The following is a 20,410-nucleotide window of genomic DNA, read 5'->3' on the forward strand; positions in this document are numbered from 1 at the left end:
AAGATTCAGCGGTATGCCATGCACCAGGCTCTCCGCTATTTTCATTATTCGTCATATCCGACTCTGCTATGTGATGCACATGTATTCTTGCTTCACCACCCTGTAATGAAATATTGTTTGTTACTAATTGTTTTCAATAATACATTATTTTATTATATAATATTTAATTTATTAATTAAAAACCCTTTCCATATTATAGAAAAAAACTAAAACAAGAATCTATATAAAACTATAGAATAGAATAGACTAATAGAATAGAATATATATATCATATATATATTTATATAAATAAATATATATATATATAAATATATGTATATATATTTATATATATATATATTATTATATCCTGTATTATTCCTGTATTATTCCATTATAACCAGTAGGCAGTCTACTGTATTTTATCAAACCGTTATTAGTATAATAGATCTCGTAATAATTTTGCAAAAATAATGGCATTTACTATTTTTAAAAGATTATTAGCAAATTTACAGAAATGGTGCATTCGGAAGACAAAACCGTGGTAGACATGGTTGGAACAAGTTAGGTGAGAGGGTGGTGGAGGCCAAAACCATAATCATAATCATCTGTATCAAACCTTATTACAGGTAAAACCAGTAGGCAGTCTACTGTATTTTAACAAACCGTTATTAGTATAATAGATCTCGTAATAATTTTGCAAAAATAATGGCATTTACTATTTTTAAAAGATTATTAGCAAATTTACAGAAATGGTGCATTCGGAAGACAAAACCGTGGTAGACATGGTTGGAACAAGTTAGGTGAGAGGGTGGTGGAGGCCAAAACCATAATCATAATCATCTGTATCAAACCTTATTACAGGTAAAACCAGTAGGCAGTCTACTGTATTTTATCAAACCGTTATTAGTATAATAGATCTCGTAATAATTTTACAAAAATAATGGCATTTACTATTTTTAAAAGATTATTAGCAAATTTACAGAAATGGTGCATTCGGAAGACAAAACCGTGGTAGACATGGTTGGAACAAGTTAGGTGAGAGGGTGGTGGAGGCCAAAACCATAATCATAATCATCTGTATCAAACCTTATTACAGGTAAAACCAGTAGGCAGTCTACTGTACTTTATCAAACCGTTATTAGTATAATAGATCTCCTAATAATTTTGCAAAAATAATGGCATTTACTATTTTTAAAAGATTATTAGCAAATTTACAGAAATGGTGCATTCGGAAGACAAAACCGTGGTAGACATGGTTGGAACAAGTTAGGTGAGAGGGTGGTGGAGGCCAAAACCATAATCATAATCATCTGTATCAAACCTTATTACAGGTAAAACCAGTAGGCAGTCTACTGTATTTTATCAAACCGTTATTAGTATAATAGATCTCGTAATAATTTTGCAAAAATAATGGCATTTACTATTTTTAAAAGATTATTAGCAAATTTACAGAAATGGTGCATTCGGAAGACAAAACCGTGGTAGACATGGTTGGAACAAGTTAGGTGAGAGGGTGGTGGAGGCCAAAACCATAATCATAATCATCTGTATCAAACCTTATTACAGGTAAAACCAGTAGGCAGTCTACTGTATTTTATCAAACCGTTATTAGTATAATAGATCTCGTAATAATTTTGCAAAAATAATGGCATTTACTATTTTTAAAAGATTATTAGCAAATTTACAGAAATGGTGCATTCGGAAGACAAAACCGTGGTAGACATGGTTGGAACAAGTTAGGTGAGAGGGTGGTGGAGGCCAAAACCATAATCATAATCATCTGTATCAAACCTTATTACAGGTAAAACCAGTAGGCAGTCTACTGTATTTTATCAAACCGTTATTAGTATAATAGATCTCGTAATAATTTTGCAAAAATAATGGCATTTACTATTTTTAAAAGATTATTAGCAAATTTACAGAAATGGTGCATTCGGAAGACAAAACCGTGGTAGACATGGTTGGAACAAGTTAGGTGAGAGGGTGGTGGAGGCCAAAACCATAATCATAATCATCTGTATCAAACCTTATTACAGGTAAAACCAGTAGGCAGTCTACTGTATTTTATCAAACCGTTATTAGTATAATAGATCTCGTAATAATTTTGCAAAAATAATGGCATTTACTATTTTTAAAAGAATATTAGCAAATTTACAGAAATGGTGCATTCGGAAGACAAAACCGTGGTAGACATGGTTGGAACAAGTTAGGTGAGAGGGTGGTGGAGGCCAAAACCATAATCATAATCATCTGTATCAAACCTTATTACAGGTAAAACCAGTAGGCAGTCTACTGTATTTTATCAAACCGTTATTAGTATAATAGATCTCGTAATAATTTTGCAAAAATAATGGCATTTACTATTTTTAAAAGATTATTAGCAAATTTACAGAAATGGTGCATTCGGAAGACAAAACCGTGGTAGACATGGTTGGAACAAGTTAGGTGAGAGGGTGGTGGAGGCCAAAACCATAATCATAATCATCTGTATCAAACCTTATTACAGGTAAAACCAGTAGGCAGTCTACTGTATTTTATCAAACCGTTATTAGTATAATAGATCTCGTAATAATTTTGCAAAAATAATGGCATTTACTATTTTTAAAAGATTATTAGCAAATTTACAGAAATGGTGCATTCGGAAGACAAAACCGTGGTAGACATGGTTGGAACAAGTTAGGTGAGAGGGTGGTGGAGGCCAAAACCATAATCATAATCATCTGTATCAAACCTTATTACAGGTAAAACCAGTAGGCAGTCTACTGTATTTTATCAAACCGTTATTAGTATAATAGATCTCGTAATAATTTTGCAAAAATAATGGCATTTACTATTTTTAAAAGATTATTAGCAAATTTACAGAAATGGTGCATTCGGAAGACAAAACCGTGGTAGACATGGTTGGAACAAGTTAGGTGAGAGGGTGGTGGAGGCCAAAACCATAATCATAATCATCTGTATCAAACCTTATTACAGGTAAAACCAGTAGGCAGTCTACTGTATTTTATCAAACCGTTATTAGTATAATAGATCTCGTAATAATTTTGCAAAAATAATGGCATTTACTATTTTTAAAAGATTATTAGCAAATTTACAGAAATGGTGCATTCGGAAGACAAAACCGTGGTAGACATGGTTGGAACAAGTTAGGTGAGAGGGTGGTGGAGGCCAAAACCATAATCATAATCATCTGTATCAAACCTTATTACAGGTAAAACCAGTAGGCAGTCTACTGTATTTTATCAAACCGTTATTAGTATAATAGATCTCGTAATAATTTTGCAAAAATAATGGCATTTACTATTTTTAAAAGATTATTAGCAAATTTACAGAAATGGTGCATTCGGAAGACAAAACCGTGGTAGACATGGTTGGAACAAGTTAGGTGAGAGGGTGGTGGAGGCCAAAACCATAATCATAATCATCTGTATCAAACCTTATTACAGGTAAAACCAGTAGGCAGTCTACTGTATTTTATCAAACCGTTATTAGTATAATAGATCTCGTAATAATTTTGCAAAAATAATGGCATTTACTATTTTTAAAAGATTATTAGCAAATTTACAGAAATGGTGCATTCGGAAGACAAAACCAATTTTTCACTTTTGACAATTGAGCACCTGCTACATCCAGATTCTAGGGAGGAAAGGAAGGACGATCTTACTGGATCCCATAGCCTCTCCGAGGCACAAACCAGGCTTTTACATAACCCCCCCCCCCTGCACCCGAGCTTTTTAAAATAGTAAATGCCATTATTTTTGCAAAATTATTACGAGATCTATTATACTAATAACGGTAAATAAATAATAAATAGTAAATAAATCAAAATCAGTTACATTATTTTATCTTATTCATAGCATAAATGTTCTCGAAGATTACTAAAAAGAAATTGAATTAGACTACAGCAAATTGGCAAACTTTACCTTGTATCTGTTTCCACCGAGTTTGTTTGGGGCGTTCTTCAACATATCAGCAATACTTGTCTCAACATCTCTTTCAGTTGCATTAGTGTGGGTGTTGATACAGGCTTCTGGAAATTTATAAGAATTAATTAATATATATAATTATAATTCACTTTGCTATTCCCCATTCCACAGTCCTCTCGTCCTTCCCACTTCCCTGTCCCCACATCATCCCCACTATTCCCACTTCCCTGTCCCATCGTCCTCCTTACCATTTTCCCCTCCCATGTCCTTCTTCCTCCCCCACCATCTCCCATTCACCTGTCCCTTTGTCCTCCCCAGCATTCCCCTGTCCCCACCATCCCCAACTCCCCAGTCCCCTCGTCCTCCCCACCATTACCCTCTCCTCTGTCCCCTCGTCTTCCCCACCATACCCCCCTCTCGTCCTCCCCACCATTCCAAACTACCTCATCCGATGCATTCTATAATGGTCTGATGCTTCCATCAGAAAATTGGGAACATCAAATGATCTGATATTCCCATCACTGAAAAATAAGAACAGCTAAAAAAATGAAATGAAAAAAATAAAAAAATAAACTATACTCATGAAATGAACAGTATGGTAAACAACACAGCTCAATTTCAATGCAATGTCACACAAAATTATTAAATCGAAATGAAAATAAATTGAAATCTATGAAAATTCAAATTATCAATACAATCGGAAATATTGAAATAATATCGCAACATAATATAGTGTGGGTTGCTCTTACGTGCAACAGACGGTGCTGTTTTTCAAAAAAGGCATGGTTTTACCTGTCACAAGTGTGGCATCTATACTTATACTCACGAAATGAACGGTATGGTAAACAACATAGCTCAATTGCAATGCAATGTCACAATAACATTTAATAACAATAATAACAATAACATTTAAATATACTTTAAGATATAATCTAGAAGAAAATAAGAACATTGAAACGGTTCATGAACTCGATTTCAATAAAGGACACTATGGGGAACTTTGAAAAACAGTTAATGAGTATAATTAGACAGACTTGTTGCTAGGCAGAGGAGTAAATAATGAGATATATGGCAAATTTTGCAAAATATACGGCACACAAACATTCATACCCAAACAAAGCAAAATGCTAGGTAAGAACAAAGCAGTTGGCCCGTAGGGGAAAGGAGATACCCACAAGACTGGAATACAAGTCATTAACAAGCACACAAGTACTACACTACACAACAACCGCACTACTACCAGAACTGGACGAATCACTACCAAAACAACACATTGCACATCACTACCAAAACAACACAACACAACACAAGCATTGGCAAAGAATTATAGACCAGTTGCACTAACATCCCACATAATAAAATTATTTGAGAGTGATCAGGAGTCAGATTACTAGTTTTATAGAGACCAATGACCTCCACAATCCAGGCCAACAAGGATTTAGAGCAGTTTCTATGATCGAGCCACTGAGATCTATAAAGAATTCTGATCAAGAAAGAGATCTAGGGGTGGTTTTAGATAGAAAACTATAACCTGAGGATCATATTAAGAACATTCTGCGAGGGGCCTATGCTACACTTTTTAACTTTAGAATTGCTTTTAAATACATAGGTCAAAAAGTTTTAAAAGTTTTAAAAGTTTTTTAAACCTCTCGTGTATCATGAGTGTGTTAAAGCATCAGATGGTGCATTCAGATGATGAATATTACCTAGTTCCTTCATCTGGGAAGAATGAACACATATTGGTGCATTCGGATGATAAAAACTAACTACTGTAGTTTAATTGATCAACAGACTGTATATCATATGCAGACTGTATGTGGATCTGCGGGCCACTCCAAACAACAGCCTGGTGGACCAAGCTCCACCAGGGCTAAAGCACAAAGTGATATAGATGTGATAGAGAAACTAGGTCAAATGGAGGAGTAGGTCTGTATATTAAACAGCACCTGACGTGCACAGAGCTACTAAACTCAATGTGGTGGTAGAGTGGTGGGGGGGGGGGGAACATTGCAGAAAAAAACAAAAATACAATTTGGTCAACAAAACAGCATTGTTTAAAATAGAAGACATGGGTTGACATTTTGGGGGTAAGGTAGGTTACATTGAGTTAATTAGTTAGTACTTAGTTTTTATCTTAAACTGGTTGGGAGAGGTACAGTGTTGCTGTGCTGGTGAAAGAACACCTAAAGGTAAATTAAATAATGATTGCGAATCCACAAGAAGTTGACATAATAGCGCTAGAGATCTGCAATCAGGATGATAAACTTTCCTTAAAGAATTTGACAAACACGTGCTGATAGGACATGAAGTAAATGAAATGTATGTCAAGTTTTGTGACATATATGATAAAAGCACAACAAAATTTGTACCAAAGGAGAGATGCAGAACTAGGAAAAGGGGTTTGTTCAACAGAAATTGCGAGAGGGCCTGAGACCCAAACACACACAAATGGAATCAATATATAGCAAGAGGCCAAACCCCCAAACATACAAGCGATGCAAAGATGCGAGAAACAGCAGCAGCATTAAGGAGAGGGACTTAAGGACCATAAATAAAGTGTGAAAATAAACTCGAGTAAATTTTTTTAACTACTCTCGACAGTGAAGAAAAACAAATATTCAGACGATTTGTGTTAGAATCATTAATCTTACACTTTCGGTCATATTCAACAACACAAATACATACACACACATTCCTGTTGCTGTAGCAAGTGAAGAATTACACACACAGATCACAATAACGTGATGCATCAAATGAACAAATCCACAAGGGCCGTGACGAGGATTCGAACCTGCGTCTGGGAGCATCCCAGACACTGCCTTAATCGACTGAGCTACAACAGGGTAAAAGGGTTGAAACCGAAGTTCTACTGAACTTACTGGATCCCATAGCCTCTCCGAGGCACAAACCAGGCTTTTACACAACCCCCCCCCCACCTGCACCCGAGCTTTTTAAAATAGTAAATGCCACTATTTTTGCAAAATTATTACGAGATCTATTATTCTAGAGAATAATGCATATAAATGCATATATGCATATAAATACAAAAGTAAATGTAAATAATTTTACCTTGCACCTAGATCCACCAAGCCTGTATGGCGCGCGTTTCAGTACTTCGGAAATCTAGAACTATCTTGAATCTCTAATCTGCAATGAAACAATACATATTATTGCACTTACCAAAACATGGATGAATGTAGAAAATACAGAACTATTAGCTGAATATCAAATAAATGGATTTAATCAATTTCACACAGATAGATATATTAGATATTATATTATATTCCTTTCCTCCCTAGAATCTGGATGTAGCAGGTGCTCAATTGTCAAAAGTGAAAAATTTGGTTTATTTAACATACACGCCATAGACCGGCTTGGGAAAAAAAGTTCGTAAAACCCAGGGGCCATAGACCAGCTTGGGAAAAAAAAGCTAGGTTAGGCTAGGTAAAAGCTAGGTAAAAAAGAAAGGAGCTAGGTTAGACTATGTATGTTTAAATCTCTGATTTAAACAGAGCCAGTGTTCAGTCAAATAACTGAATTTATCAAATCTTATCCTTGTATAATATACAAGCTGATGTGAGATCCCTGTCTACAGGTGGACTGGAACTATTATCAACTAATCCATACATCCCACCTGTCCCTTACAGCCCACAATCTATCATTAGGAAAACCATGTGAGAAATCTTTAAGGAATTCTGATAAAGAAAGAGATCTAGGGGTGGTTCTAAATAGAAAACTATCACCTGAGGACCACATAAAGAACATTGTGTGAGGAGCCTATGCCATGCATTCCAACTTCAGAATTGCTTTTAAATACATGGATGGCGAAATACTAACGAAATTGTTCACCACTTTTGCTAGTCCACAGCTAGAATATGCAGCAGTTGTGGGGTGCCCTTATTGGGGTGCCATCACATTTAAACCAACCAAGCCCACAAATACGTCAACATGGACCAGCATTACACAGTCTAACATACTCTGTCAGATGTAACAACTAAATTTGTGAATTCAAGACCTAATCTATTGCATAATACAGTGTTAGTACGAGAAAAACATTACTTACATTCGAAGCCGTGTTTTAAAATGGCGGCGGTCTTGTTGTACTGACGCTCCAAACTGTGTGTTCGTTTGCGTATGATGAACGTGTGACAATTTACTACAACAATTATTTAATTATTCTTTTTCTTTATTTTACTATTTTTAGGGTACATGAAATTTCCAACTTATTTGCACACAATAATATAATTGCATTGACATAACCTTTATATATTACGGAAAATACGATGACATGAACGAAGTCAAAGTGAAGTTGAAGTCAAAGTCATTCGCCGAACGTATTAGTCATTTTTTTTCTCCCAAACGATAGAGGATAACAAATCCACAGAGCATATAAGTGTACAGTAAAGTCAATTTTATTCAGGAAAGTACATACATAGTTGATTTACAAACATAATGTTGGATTTATAGATAGAGCTAGTGCATACAATACCTAAAGCCAATATAGTAGGCATATAGCATTTCAGGCAACCGGGCAGTATATATGGACCCCTTACTCAAATCTCTGAATATGTTAGATATTAAGTCCCTGCACATACTCTCATGTGTATTTTATATATATAAAACGCTGCACTGTAATGTCAATCCTGACCCTAAAAGCTTCCTAGAAGGTTGTAACAGATCCCATGAGCACCACACCAGAAACAAATACCTATTTGATATTCCAAGAGTACGACTTAGTCAAACTAGAAATGCTTTACAAATCAAGGGACCTCGAATGTGGAATGACCTTCCCAATTATGTTAAAAACTGTACCTCTCCCAACCAGTTTAAGATAAATAAAGATAAATTTATAAGTTAAGAAAAATTCCACAAATCAACAACCCTGTTACTGACCCAGTATTTACCCAAGTCTTTCCTAAATCTAAACTTATCCAATTTATACCCATTGTTTCGTGTTCTATCGTGTGTTGACAATTTTAATAACCTATTAATATCCCCTTTGTTATATCCATTCAGGAAATTGTGGTTGATCTCGAACCCATTAATAATGTGACGACTTATACAGAATTTTGTAACTATATCATCAAGATTGTAACCAGCTTAGCTAAATGTAGTGTGGGGTTCAGTCCCTAAGCCCATATTTGTGCCTCTCTAACCATTTAGGTTACAGGGCAAAAACATAAAAACAAAGGTAACTGCAGAAGGCCTATTGGCCCATACCAGGCATGCAGCTCCTATCTATAACAGATAAACACTAAGTACTACCTAATTAACTCAATGTAACCTACCTAACCACCAAAATGTCAATCCATATCTTTTATTTTAAACAATGCTGTTTTGTTGACCAAATTGTATTTTTATTCTTTTTCTGTCATGTTTCTCCCACCCCTGTTTTTTCCCTTTTTTTCTTATTTTTTCTCAACATAATTCATACTTTAATTATGCGGATCAGGACATCACCTGATCAAACACATCAAACATCGTTTGACCACCATCAAACACACACATTTCGTGTGTGTTTGACGCTCACTGATATGTACCAGCGTTGTTTTATATATGGTGCTATTCTATCTTACGCTTTGTTGCTCTTTTTTACCTACGGGCTCATAGAACATTCTATTGCGAAAACATTGGCACAAAAATGAATGACGTACATACAATAATAATGTCAGGACAGTGATATAATTATAAACTTTCAAAGCACTGTATCGCCCATGTGTCGTCTTGTCACCAATACTGGGTAACAGTTCCGCCACTTCCCACACTCTTGCGGGTGGGCAGCGACCATTATTCTACGTTTATATTCATATCACCGTGTTGGGAATTTCATTGCGAGTACATTGATACCAAAATTAACGCTGTAGGACAAGTGTGGAAGTGATAACAATCCCAAGAGTAAAAACATTTTGTTGCTCTTGGGCACTCACGGCGAGTCATCTACGTAGGTATTTATTGGGTGCTGGTATTCATATAACTTTTGGTGACCGTTTTTGCTGATTTTCTTCTAGAGAATGTTATTGCGAACACGTTGGTACCAAAATGAAATACATAGCTCGAGAACTAAGGTCAGGAGAGTAAAAAGAGTATACACATTTTTGTTTTGACGCTTAATTAAGGTTATTGTGAGTACTCATCGCCTGCCTAGAAACTGGAACTAGTAATTCCATCTATCATACATATCATACAAGAGGAGCCACACATCTATGGATCATCCAATAAAATCAGCAGACTTCTAGATGTTACTACTGCTCGGCTTAGACTCGGTTACAAGTATCTCTGGGAATTCTCATTATCTGCTGATGTAGACCTGACCAAATGTAAACTGTGTCAACAAAATTATTCGCACACCCTCCGTCACTATGTGATGGAGTGCGAAAAGATACATGAATTTAGAGACAATTCTATAACCAATGTTCCAGCGATGTGTCAATATTTCATTCAAAATGATCTGCTACCAGAAATTTTAGCCAAATATCCCCAGTTTGCTAACTGTAGATAACAACTAAGTGATTGTAACCTATCCACCGCTGCCCACTGGATGGGGGACGGTGTGCAGGACAAACATATAAATTTTGATACTAGCTCTCCACATATGTCAGTTGCTTAATTTAGAACCTGTACTTGAGGTCGATCTCGAACCCATTGTTGATGTGATGACTTATATTGAATTTTGTAACTAGCTCATCAAGATTGTAACTTGCTTAGCTAAATGAATTGTGGGGTTCAGTCCCTGAGCCCATTATGTGCCTCTGTAACCCTTTCCACAACCGCCCACAAGATGGGTATGGGGTGCATAATGGGGTGGGGTGTCTTGGCCAAACGTGCCACATCAAAACCACAAGTTGACATTGAATGTGAATTAACAATGAGACAAGTAAGATTTATACTAATACATTTATACTAACTCTGTTGAGCGTTGACCATTTATACATCAAATCTGTTGATGTGAGCACTTTAGTTTAGTCTGCCGTTTAAAGAAAAAAAGAGCATATCAATGGTATATCACAGAAAACGAATTTATCATAAACTCATGTATTTGTCTTATCATATTGAACTGCATTCATATTTTTAATATATAACAATATGAATATACAAATTTCTGTAAATCCCCTACCATGTTGGAATCTGTGGAAATGAATGAGCAAATGTGCTGGCTGAAGGTGCTGAAGGAAACCACATTGGTTTCATTTTGGATACAAATGTCCATGGAGATTCAAAATGGAAACTAATTATATAGTTGAACCTGCAGAGAGTTTAAGAATCTGTGTTGAGAGTGATGGACACAGCCTTCACAATTATACTTCAGAGAATGTAAACATCTAAGAGTCATTAGAAATATGTGTAGAATAATAAACTCTACATTGTTTGAGTTAGGGAAAACACCATTTGTGATATATAGATACTATAGCTGTCCTAAAGATTCACCCATTTTGCACCAGCAAGATAACATATAAGATTTTAAGAGTTGACGAATGTTAATATTCTTGTTTGATAAACTGTGAACTTGAGACATATATAAGAACATTCCAATTATAACACAACAAAAGGTTTTCAGAATCTTTAACACCACTTTCCAGCAACTTATATAATTTATATAAATTATTTTAGGGAATAATACATAAATTATATATTTAAACATGATATAGTGTTTAGTGGAATGCATAAGGAGTCAAATTGTGTTAAAAAGAGCGATTTTTAGAAAATTTGGAAAACTACTTTTTTCTGTTCAAATTATAACTAAATGGATTTTAAAGGTTTCACTCAGCCAATATATATCATTCACAATTTATTAATGAATTTTACAAAAAAACACCATCAATTTTATATTTAAACATGTAAAAACTATTTGTTTTACATTTGGAAGAAAATAATTGTAGAAAAACAATTTATAATTAAACCTTTGTGTTTGGATTTTTTGAGTAAAAGTTTCTCAAAGGCTCTCCTGCACCATTCTCAATGCAAATCATTCCCACACCTTTGGGAAGAGATAGGCGAACGTTGTGTAGATGATTTGTGTTTGCTGGGTACTAAGTCTGCTGCCGAGAATCCACTGCCCTCCTTCGTGGCCGAACGGATGCCAAGCAAGACTAATGGAAGGTTGTCGATCCAATCATCAGGGCGTGCTTGAGCTCTTAGGGCAGCTTTTAGTTGTCTATGAAAGCGTTCTACCATTCCGTTCGACTCAGGGTGGTATGCTGTGGTTCGGTTATGTGTGGTGCCGAGGAATTCCATAAGTTCCTTCCATAGATATGATTCGAACTGTCGTCCTTGGTCGGTGATGATGACAGAGGGGCTGCCAAAACGGGCGACCCATCCAGAGAGGAAAGCCTGGACCACTGACTCAGCTGAGATGTTGATTAATGGGATTGCTTCCGTCCATCTGGAGAATCGATCGATGCAGGTGAGTAGATAAGAATATCCTCTTGCCGACGGTAATGGTCCAACGATGTCTACATGCACCACCTCGAAACGGTCAGAAGGTAACGGAAACTGTTGAAGAGGGCTCTATGTGTGACGATGTGTTTTCGCTCGCTGGCACTGGAGACATGAGCGAGTCCATTGTCGAACATCGGCATTGATTCCTGGCCATACAACACGCTCCGTTAGTAGTTTCTGGGAAGCACGTACTCCTGGGTGTGCTAGGGAGTGAAATACTGAGAACGTTTTCCAGCGAAACTGGGCAGGAATGTAGGGCCTAAGTGCTCCCGTCCGTGAGGTGTCACAGATTATACTTCCGCCACCTTCCATGGGAATCTCGATGAACCGGAGAGCTGTGTCAGATGTTCGTAATCGCTGCAGATCAGGGTCTTCCCGTTGGGCCTTACTGATTACACAATAGTCTACCTGAGCTGGGTTTGTCCCGACGTGGTTTATGGTGGGACGAGACAGTGCATCGGCTATGACATTATTAGTTCCTTTGACATGACGGATATCCGAGGTAAATTGGGAAATAAATCCCAGGTGGTTGGCTACTCGAGGAGAGTGAGCATCACCCTTGGCCGCCAGCGCATAAGTGAGAGGTTTGTGGTCTGGGAGGATGTGGAAGTTCCACCCCTCGAGAAAGTGCCGGAAACGTTGTATTGCTGAGTAGATGGCGAGCAGTTCCCTATCAAAAGTGCTGTACTTCTCTTCAGTGGGTGACAGGCACGCTGAAAAGAATGCAATTGGGCGCCATTCTCCTTCAACGAGCTGTTGTAGTACAGCACCAATTGCTGTGTTTGAAGCGTCGGTAGATAGATTGGTGGGAGCGTCAGACACTGGGTGTGCGAGCAAGGTGAATTCCGCCAGCTTGTGTTTTATGTCGGTGAATGCTGTCTCTGCCTGGGGAGTCCACTCCAACGGAAGACGGGACGTGAGTTTCCGACCACGTAAGAGGTCGTATAAGTGTCGCAAGATGTCCGAACAATGTGGGATGAATCGATGATAAAAATTCACTACACCAAGAAATTCTTGCAACTTCTTTGGAGTAGATGGGCGCGGGAATTCCTTGATTGCCTCGATTTTCTTCTCTAGTGGTTGGACCCCTGCTGCTGACACACGGTGTCCCAAGAAATCCAGCTCTGGAACATGGAAAATACACTTCTCGGAGTTGAGCTGCAAGCCGAAGTTGCGCAGACGGGTGAGAAGGAGTCGGAGGTGTAGCAGATGTTCTGTTGGTGATGTACTGGCCATCAGCAGATCGTCAATGTAGGCGTAGCAAAAAGGAAGGTCCTTAACTATTTGGTCGATGAAGCGTTGGAATGTCTGGGCTGCATTCCGTAGACCACACTTGAAAGTAGACTAGTTAATGTTTGCTATTCTGCTGCTTATATGCTCGGGCAACACCTCACCGTGTTGCCCGGGCAACGCCTCACCTCATTCATCTCCAAAGGTTGACAGGAATATTAACAATGCATTTGGAGCGAGTATATTATTGGGATAATCTACTCGCTACAGTCCCCATGCCTGGAAGGCTTGTGGCATGAGAGGGCCCCCGGGCCTGCGCGATGAGCGCCTGCAGCGTCATCCAATCATTGGCCGAAAGGGGTGGAGGCTGCGACGCAGTGCCACCCGCCGCTTTGCCGGCAGTGGGCCTCTAGGAAGTGTGGTCGCCGTCCGTATCCGAGCCGCCCGAGGAGCCCCCCGAGGAGGGGGAGGCGAAACGGGCGGGCTTCGTCCTGGCCCTGGCCGGCTGCGTCCTTGCACCACTGCGCTGTTGACCTCGCGTCGACGCCGCCCGAGCCCTCTTCTGTGTTGCAGTTGCTGCATGTTCCGGCTTCTCGCCACTGTGGAAAGGTGAAAACGTAAGCATTGGGCACTGCTTTAACACTGCAACAGTATTATTAAGTAAATACCGGACATAACTGAAGCTGGACTAGTAGCAAATAATTTTTTGAAACTTAAATAAATAATAACATAGCGAGGCCAAAACAGCAAGCAAGGCATAAGGCGTAAGCAAAGCTAGGAAACAGAATAAATAGCGGTGTAAATACCAGACAAGCTGAAACTAAACAAGAAATAGAATAAGACCGTAATATAATGTACTTGTATTTAAGCTGAACAAATAAAGGAACAAACAGTGATAATCATGGGAAGATTTGGTAGCTTAAAGCGGGATTAAACAAGGGATAGGATGGTAGGTTAAACAGTAATATATGCATGGTATGGTTTGGATAGTTAAACTGTAATGTTCAAGGGATGGAATGGTTATTAAAACAGTACTAATCAAGGGAGATTGGCTAGCCTAAAGCAATAATATTTTCAAAAGTGAAACAAAATTAATTGAGTATCCCACAGCAATGGACACTGCTTTAACGCTGCAAGAGGAATAGTAAGTAAATACAAGGCATAACTGAAAGCTGAACAATGCAATAAATTAATTTAGAAAACTTAAATAAAAGATAATAACATAGCATAGCCCACCAGCGGACAGACCGCTCGACGGCATGAGCCTGCGCTGGAGTAGGACAGGACAGGGAAACAGGAGGGAACGTGTACGTGCAGGAACAACAGGCGGCTACACCGAGTGGACGAGACGTCATGGATCAAACAGGCCGGGCTACACCGGACAGGCCAAACGGCTGGGGCGATCATAACGTGGGACACCGGCAAGCAAACATCTGGGGACGAACAAACCGGGTTACACCGGCCAGCCCAAACAACTGGGTACAAACATGCCAGGAGACACCGGCCATCCCAGACGACTGGGTACGAACAGACCAGGCTACACCAGCCAGACTAAACGTCTGTGTACAAACAAGCTGGGCTCCACCGGCCAGACAAACGTCTGGGACGAACGAGCTGGGCTACACCAGCCAGACAAACGTCTGGGACGAACGAGCTGGGCTACACCAGCCAGACAAACGTCTGGGACGAACAAGCTGGGCTACACCAGCCAGACAAACGTCTGGGACGAACAAGCTGGGCTACACCAGCCAGATCAACGTCTGGGACGAACAAGCTGGGCTACACCAGCCAGACAAACGTCTGGGACGAACAAGCTGGGCTACACCAGCCAGATCAACGTCTGGGACGAACAAGCTGGGCTACACCAGCCAGATCAACGTCTGGGGCGAACAAGCTGGGCTACACCAAACAGCCAAACGTCTAGGTACGAAAAGCCTGGGCTACACCAGCCAGACAAACGTCTAGGTACGAACAGGCTGGGCTACACCAGCCAGACAAACGTCTAGGTACGAACAGGCTGGGCTACATCAGCTAGCCAAACGTCTAGGTACGAACAGGCTGGGCTGCACCAGCCAGACAAACGTCTAGGTACGAACAGGCTGGGCTACACCAGCCAGCCAAACGTCTAGGTACGAACAGGCTGGGCTACACCAGCCAGACAAACGTCTAGGTACGAACAGGCTGGGCCACACCAGCCAGACTAACGCCTAGTTACGGACAAAACCGAGCAACACCGGACGGACAAACAACTGGGACGAACAAGCTGGGCTACACCGTCCAGACAAACGTCTGTGGAAGAACATGCCGGGCGACACCGGCTGACGCAAAGGCAGCCTTTAGCAAGAAAGCTTTGGGCCTACCCACTGGGGCACCGCCGCCACAAGGGCGTCTCCTGCCCATGGGCGAGAGGGAGAGGGACAGGAAGGAAACGGAACACAACCCAAGGCAAGCGCTCCACGGAGCGCCATGCCACGTGGGTGATGCCGACCTTGGCATGGGCCTCTAGGGTCGGGCCCTAGGAACAAAGACAACTAAATAACCCGGCCAGGAGGCATCCCCACCAAGGGTGACGCCAGGACGCTCGCAGGGAGCCTGGCCGGACACGCACGACCGAGCGCGTCACAAACCCTGGCCCCTAGGGACAAGCCTAGGAGACGTTGTTGTTGTTGTTAAAGATTCGCTACTTGGAACAAAAAGTTCCAAGTAACACGGGCTATGGTCTACAGTCTCTGTACCTAAAGCTACAAGCAGCTAATCAGCTGAAAAAATAATCTACAAGCAACTTTACTCTTTTCTAGCCAAACACAATATACTTAGCTCTTGTCAATATGGCTTCAGACCCCAAAAAAGCACTAACGATGCACTTATTAGTATGATTAACTTGATTCACGCAGCTCTTGATATAAAGGAGTTCCCTGTTGGGTTATTTGTGGACCTGCGTAAGGCTTTTGACACTGTCAACCACCAAAACCTTCTTCTTAAATTACATCATTATGGACTCAGAGGACACTCCCTGCAATACCTCAAATCTTATCTTACTGACAGGCTCCAGTATGTTTCTGTGAATAATACAATTTCTCCCACCCTACCCATCAACATTGGTGTTCCTCAGGGCAGCATACTTGGCCCTCTCCTCTTTCTCATCTACATTAATGACCTTCCAAATGCCTCCCAACACCTCAAACCAATTCTATTTGCTGACGACACAACCTTTATTTACTCCAGTCCTGACCCCCTTACTCTAAATGCCATAGTAAATACTGAGCTAGAGAAAGTCCATCTTTGGCTAACTGCCAACAAACTCACCCTTAACATTGACAAAAAGTTTTATATTCTGTTTGGCAATAAATCCTCTAATCAAATAAATCTCAAAATAAACAATACCCAATTTGTAACAAATTAGATGGCAAATTCCTTGGCGTTCTCATCGACCGCAAGCTGAATTTCCAGGGACACATTCTAAATATATCAAAAAAAGTTTCAAAAACTGTTGGCATTCTTTCTAAGATCAGATATTATGTACCCTACACTGCCCTGGTGACTCTCTATTACTCCCTCATCTATCCATATCTCAACTATATATGGTATTTGTGCTTGGGGTTCTAGTACCCAAAATCATTTACGTCCTCTAATTACTAAACACAAAGCTGCTATTAGGACAATATCCAACTCTAGCCCCAGACATCACTCGGTACCCCTACTCAAATCTCTGAATATGTTAGATATTAAGCACATTCTCTCATGTGTATTATACATATATAAAACGCTGAACTGTAATGCCAATCCTGACCTCAAAAGATTCATTGAAGATTGTAACAGAACCCATAAGCACCACACCAGAAATAAATACAGTTTTGATATTCCTAGAGTACGACTTAATCAAACTAGAAATGCTCTTCAAATCAAGGGACCCAGAATGTGGAATGATCTTCCCAACCATGTTAAAGACAGTACCTCTCTCAACCAGTTTAAGATAAAAACGAAGCACTACCTAATAAATTCCCTGTAACCTACCTTACCCCTCTGTTGTCAACCCATGTATGTTTTTTTTTTCAAAACAACGCTGTTTGAATGTAATTTTCTGTAATAATTTGTAATTGTATTTGTGCTGCTTTTTCAGCCATGTCCCCCCCTCTTTTACCTCTATTTTTATTTGTTCTCAACACATTTTATTCTTTTTATCCATTAGTATTAAGCTTTAGTCATTAATGTTTTTCCTGCCCGAAACGCTTTGCGTAATAGTGGCTTTAGGCATTGTATGTACTAGCTCTATCTATTAATCCAACAAACTTTGTAAAATCTCTTTATGCATGTATCTTACCTAAATAAACATTTATTTATTATTTATATTTATTATTTATGGTGAGCCGAAAGAACTTGGAGATGCAACATACCCAACATACCAGGTTCCAGGGAAGACGCCTGAGAGAGGGGGGGGGGGGGAAGAAACGAAGGGCATCCCTGGAGCGAGTGCTCCACCGAGCTCCAAGCCACGTGGGCTCCGCCTACCGGGCTTGGTCCCCAGGGCTCAGGGCCACAGAAACCAGCCACGTGGCGTCGCCACAGAGGGCGATGCCAGACCACAGTAGGGAGCCTGGCCGTGCACGCACGTCCAGGCGCAGGCGAAACAAGACCCCTAGGGCAAGCCTAGGGGCACAGCAAACCGGGCTCCAGAAAACGCCTGAGAGGGCACACCTGGGACGAATGCTCCACCGAGCATGCATTAGGGCCGGGCCGCAGGGGCACAGGACCACCGAAACCTAGTCACGTGGAGTCGCCGCAGAGAACCAGCACACCAGTCCCGACCTGGAGGCGCACCTGCAACCCCAGGCAGGCAAACAGGCGGAAGGCCCTAGAGAACTAGCTAAGGCGGCACAAACGGACCGCGAGGGACGGCGCAATCACACGCCAGCACTGGGGATAGTCCTGACTAAATTGAACAGGAAACTCTCTTACCTTAAGGTTTGCTGAGTAGGGCAGGGGGCCCCTGCCGTACCGGTCTGGGATGTCGAAGGCCCCAAAGGATCAAAGAACGTCAGATCTGGGTCCATAGTAGCGGGGATGGGGTCCATTTGCTTGAGAAATCTCGTGTACACGGTAAAGAAGACTAGAGATGCAGTATAGAGTACTGGCCCACGTGTCGATGAGGAGCGGCGCTGAGCGTGGAGCTGCTTCGTAAATCGCGGACCGGGTCGGGAAAAGGAGTGAGGGCGAGACCTGACTTCCTGCGCTTTTTATGCCACCCAGGCTGGCCGCACCGCGCCTTGCGGAACGCGATGCGCAATTGTCTCTTCCTTCCCCATCAGAAACTCCACCGCCTTTCGTCCTAAAGGCAGTGGCCATTTCATTTCTCTGGATTTTCCGCATATGTATATATATGTACATGTATATATGATTATGTGTACATGTATATATAACATTAATAATTGTGAAGATTGTTATTTGTCTAAAAATTGTCAAAAGATTGTTATTTGCTTAGTTAAACGAACTAGAGTTCAGTTCCTGAACCGAATATGTGCCTCTCTAACCCTTTACACCACCGCCCACAGGATGGGTATGGGGTGCATAATAAAGAACAAAAATGAAAAATATTAAGAACTTAATTATAAACCACAATATGTTCTATATCATCAGAAATTCTGAAACATACCATATATTTTCAAATATTTGCAATTAAAGTATTTATTTAGGAAATAAGTATTTTAGTTACCCTAGTTAGCTCTGAGAACACACATTCTTGCAGCAAGAATTTCTTCCCACTAATCTGAGAGATGCTAATGAGACCAGTCTCGACCCATTGGACAAGTCATGAACAACAATCAACTACAGCACCATCTATGTCAGAAGATATTCAAAATGTTCTTGATATCATTGAAATTGTCAATACGAGAGCAGAATACATAAGTTGAGTGATGTCAAAGGAATCATATTGACTGACCGAGCCCCACTGTAAATATGAAGGCCTTGGCATGCTGTGGAAAGGGAGTGGGAGTCCCTGTGCTACGAATGATATACTTGAGTACTGTAAGATCTCTTATTGATGATGCTGCACCTGTCATTTCTTGTTTTGGTAAAGGTAGGATGGACAAGTTGGAGAAGGTACAAAATGAAGCCATGAGAATTATCTTAGGATGCCCAAGAAATGCTATGATTGAGATAATGAGGATGGAGTTGAATCTGCAGAGTATTGGGAATAGAATTGCAGAGATTAATGTAGCCTCTGCCATTAGATTAATGAGAGGTGTGGGAGCTAATGAATTAATCCTCTCGGTTCAAAAGGTGGGAAGTAATGAACAATGTATGATGAAGAAAAGAGCATATATGAATACCTTATGTTCTAATGTTATTAATTATGATGTTATTACAGAGTGTATTGCTGTGCCCAAGAGAAAATTCACACCACCATGGGAGGATTGTAATGTAGATGTAGTAATTACTCCCTTGCAAAAAAAAAAAAGTATGTATGAAATAGAAGAGCTGAGGGCAACATATGATTGTATAATTAGGAAATTGCCTACAGAAAACACTCTACATGTATATTGTGATGGATCAGTAGTTAGGGATGGGAAGGCAGGATGTGCATGGAGTCTTGATCATGGAGTACACTGACATCGGCACTGTAGATACTGTTATTGGACGCCCCTTAACTGACAATGTCTCTTCAACGCAGCCTGAACTCCAAGGTGTATTAGCAGGATTACAGGAAGTAGTCAAATGTGGTAAAAATGCCTGCTTCTTTATTGACAGCAGAGGAGCGTTAGAGTCTTTAAATAGCAGACGCCCAGTATACCAGAATATTGTGATAGAGTGTAGAGAGAATGTTAAGAAATTAGAAA

At 40.1% G+C, this 20,410-nt stretch overlaps 1 long non-coding RNA gene across 1 annotated transcript in view; it reads right to left on the reverse strand.

The window, feature by feature from the left end:
• LOC138357685 (uncharacterized) overlaps positions 1 to 7,094 on the reverse strand; it is a 7,134-nt gene extending 40 nt beyond the window's left edge. The window contains exons 1-3 of the long non-coding RNA XR_011225109.1: positions 6,978 to 7,094; positions 3,906 to 4,012; positions 1 to 100 (exon numbers count right to left, since the gene is read on the reverse strand). The exon at positions 1 to 100 is cut by the window's left edge and continues 40 nt beyond it. This is a non-coding gene — a long non-coding RNA (uncharacterized lncRNA). The remainder of the gene's footprint in view (positions 101 to 3,905; positions 4,013 to 6,977) is intronic.
• Positions 7,095 to 20,410: the final 13,316 nt, after the last annotated feature.

This window comes from Procambarus clarkii, chromosome 79, assembly GCF_040958095.1.
Source record: "Procambarus clarkii isolate CNS0578487 chromosome 79, FALCON_Pclarkii_2.0, whole genome shotgun sequence".
Classification (NCBI taxonomy): domain Eukaryota; kingdom Metazoa; phylum Arthropoda; class Malacostraca; order Decapoda; family Cambaridae; genus Procambarus; species Procambarus clarkii.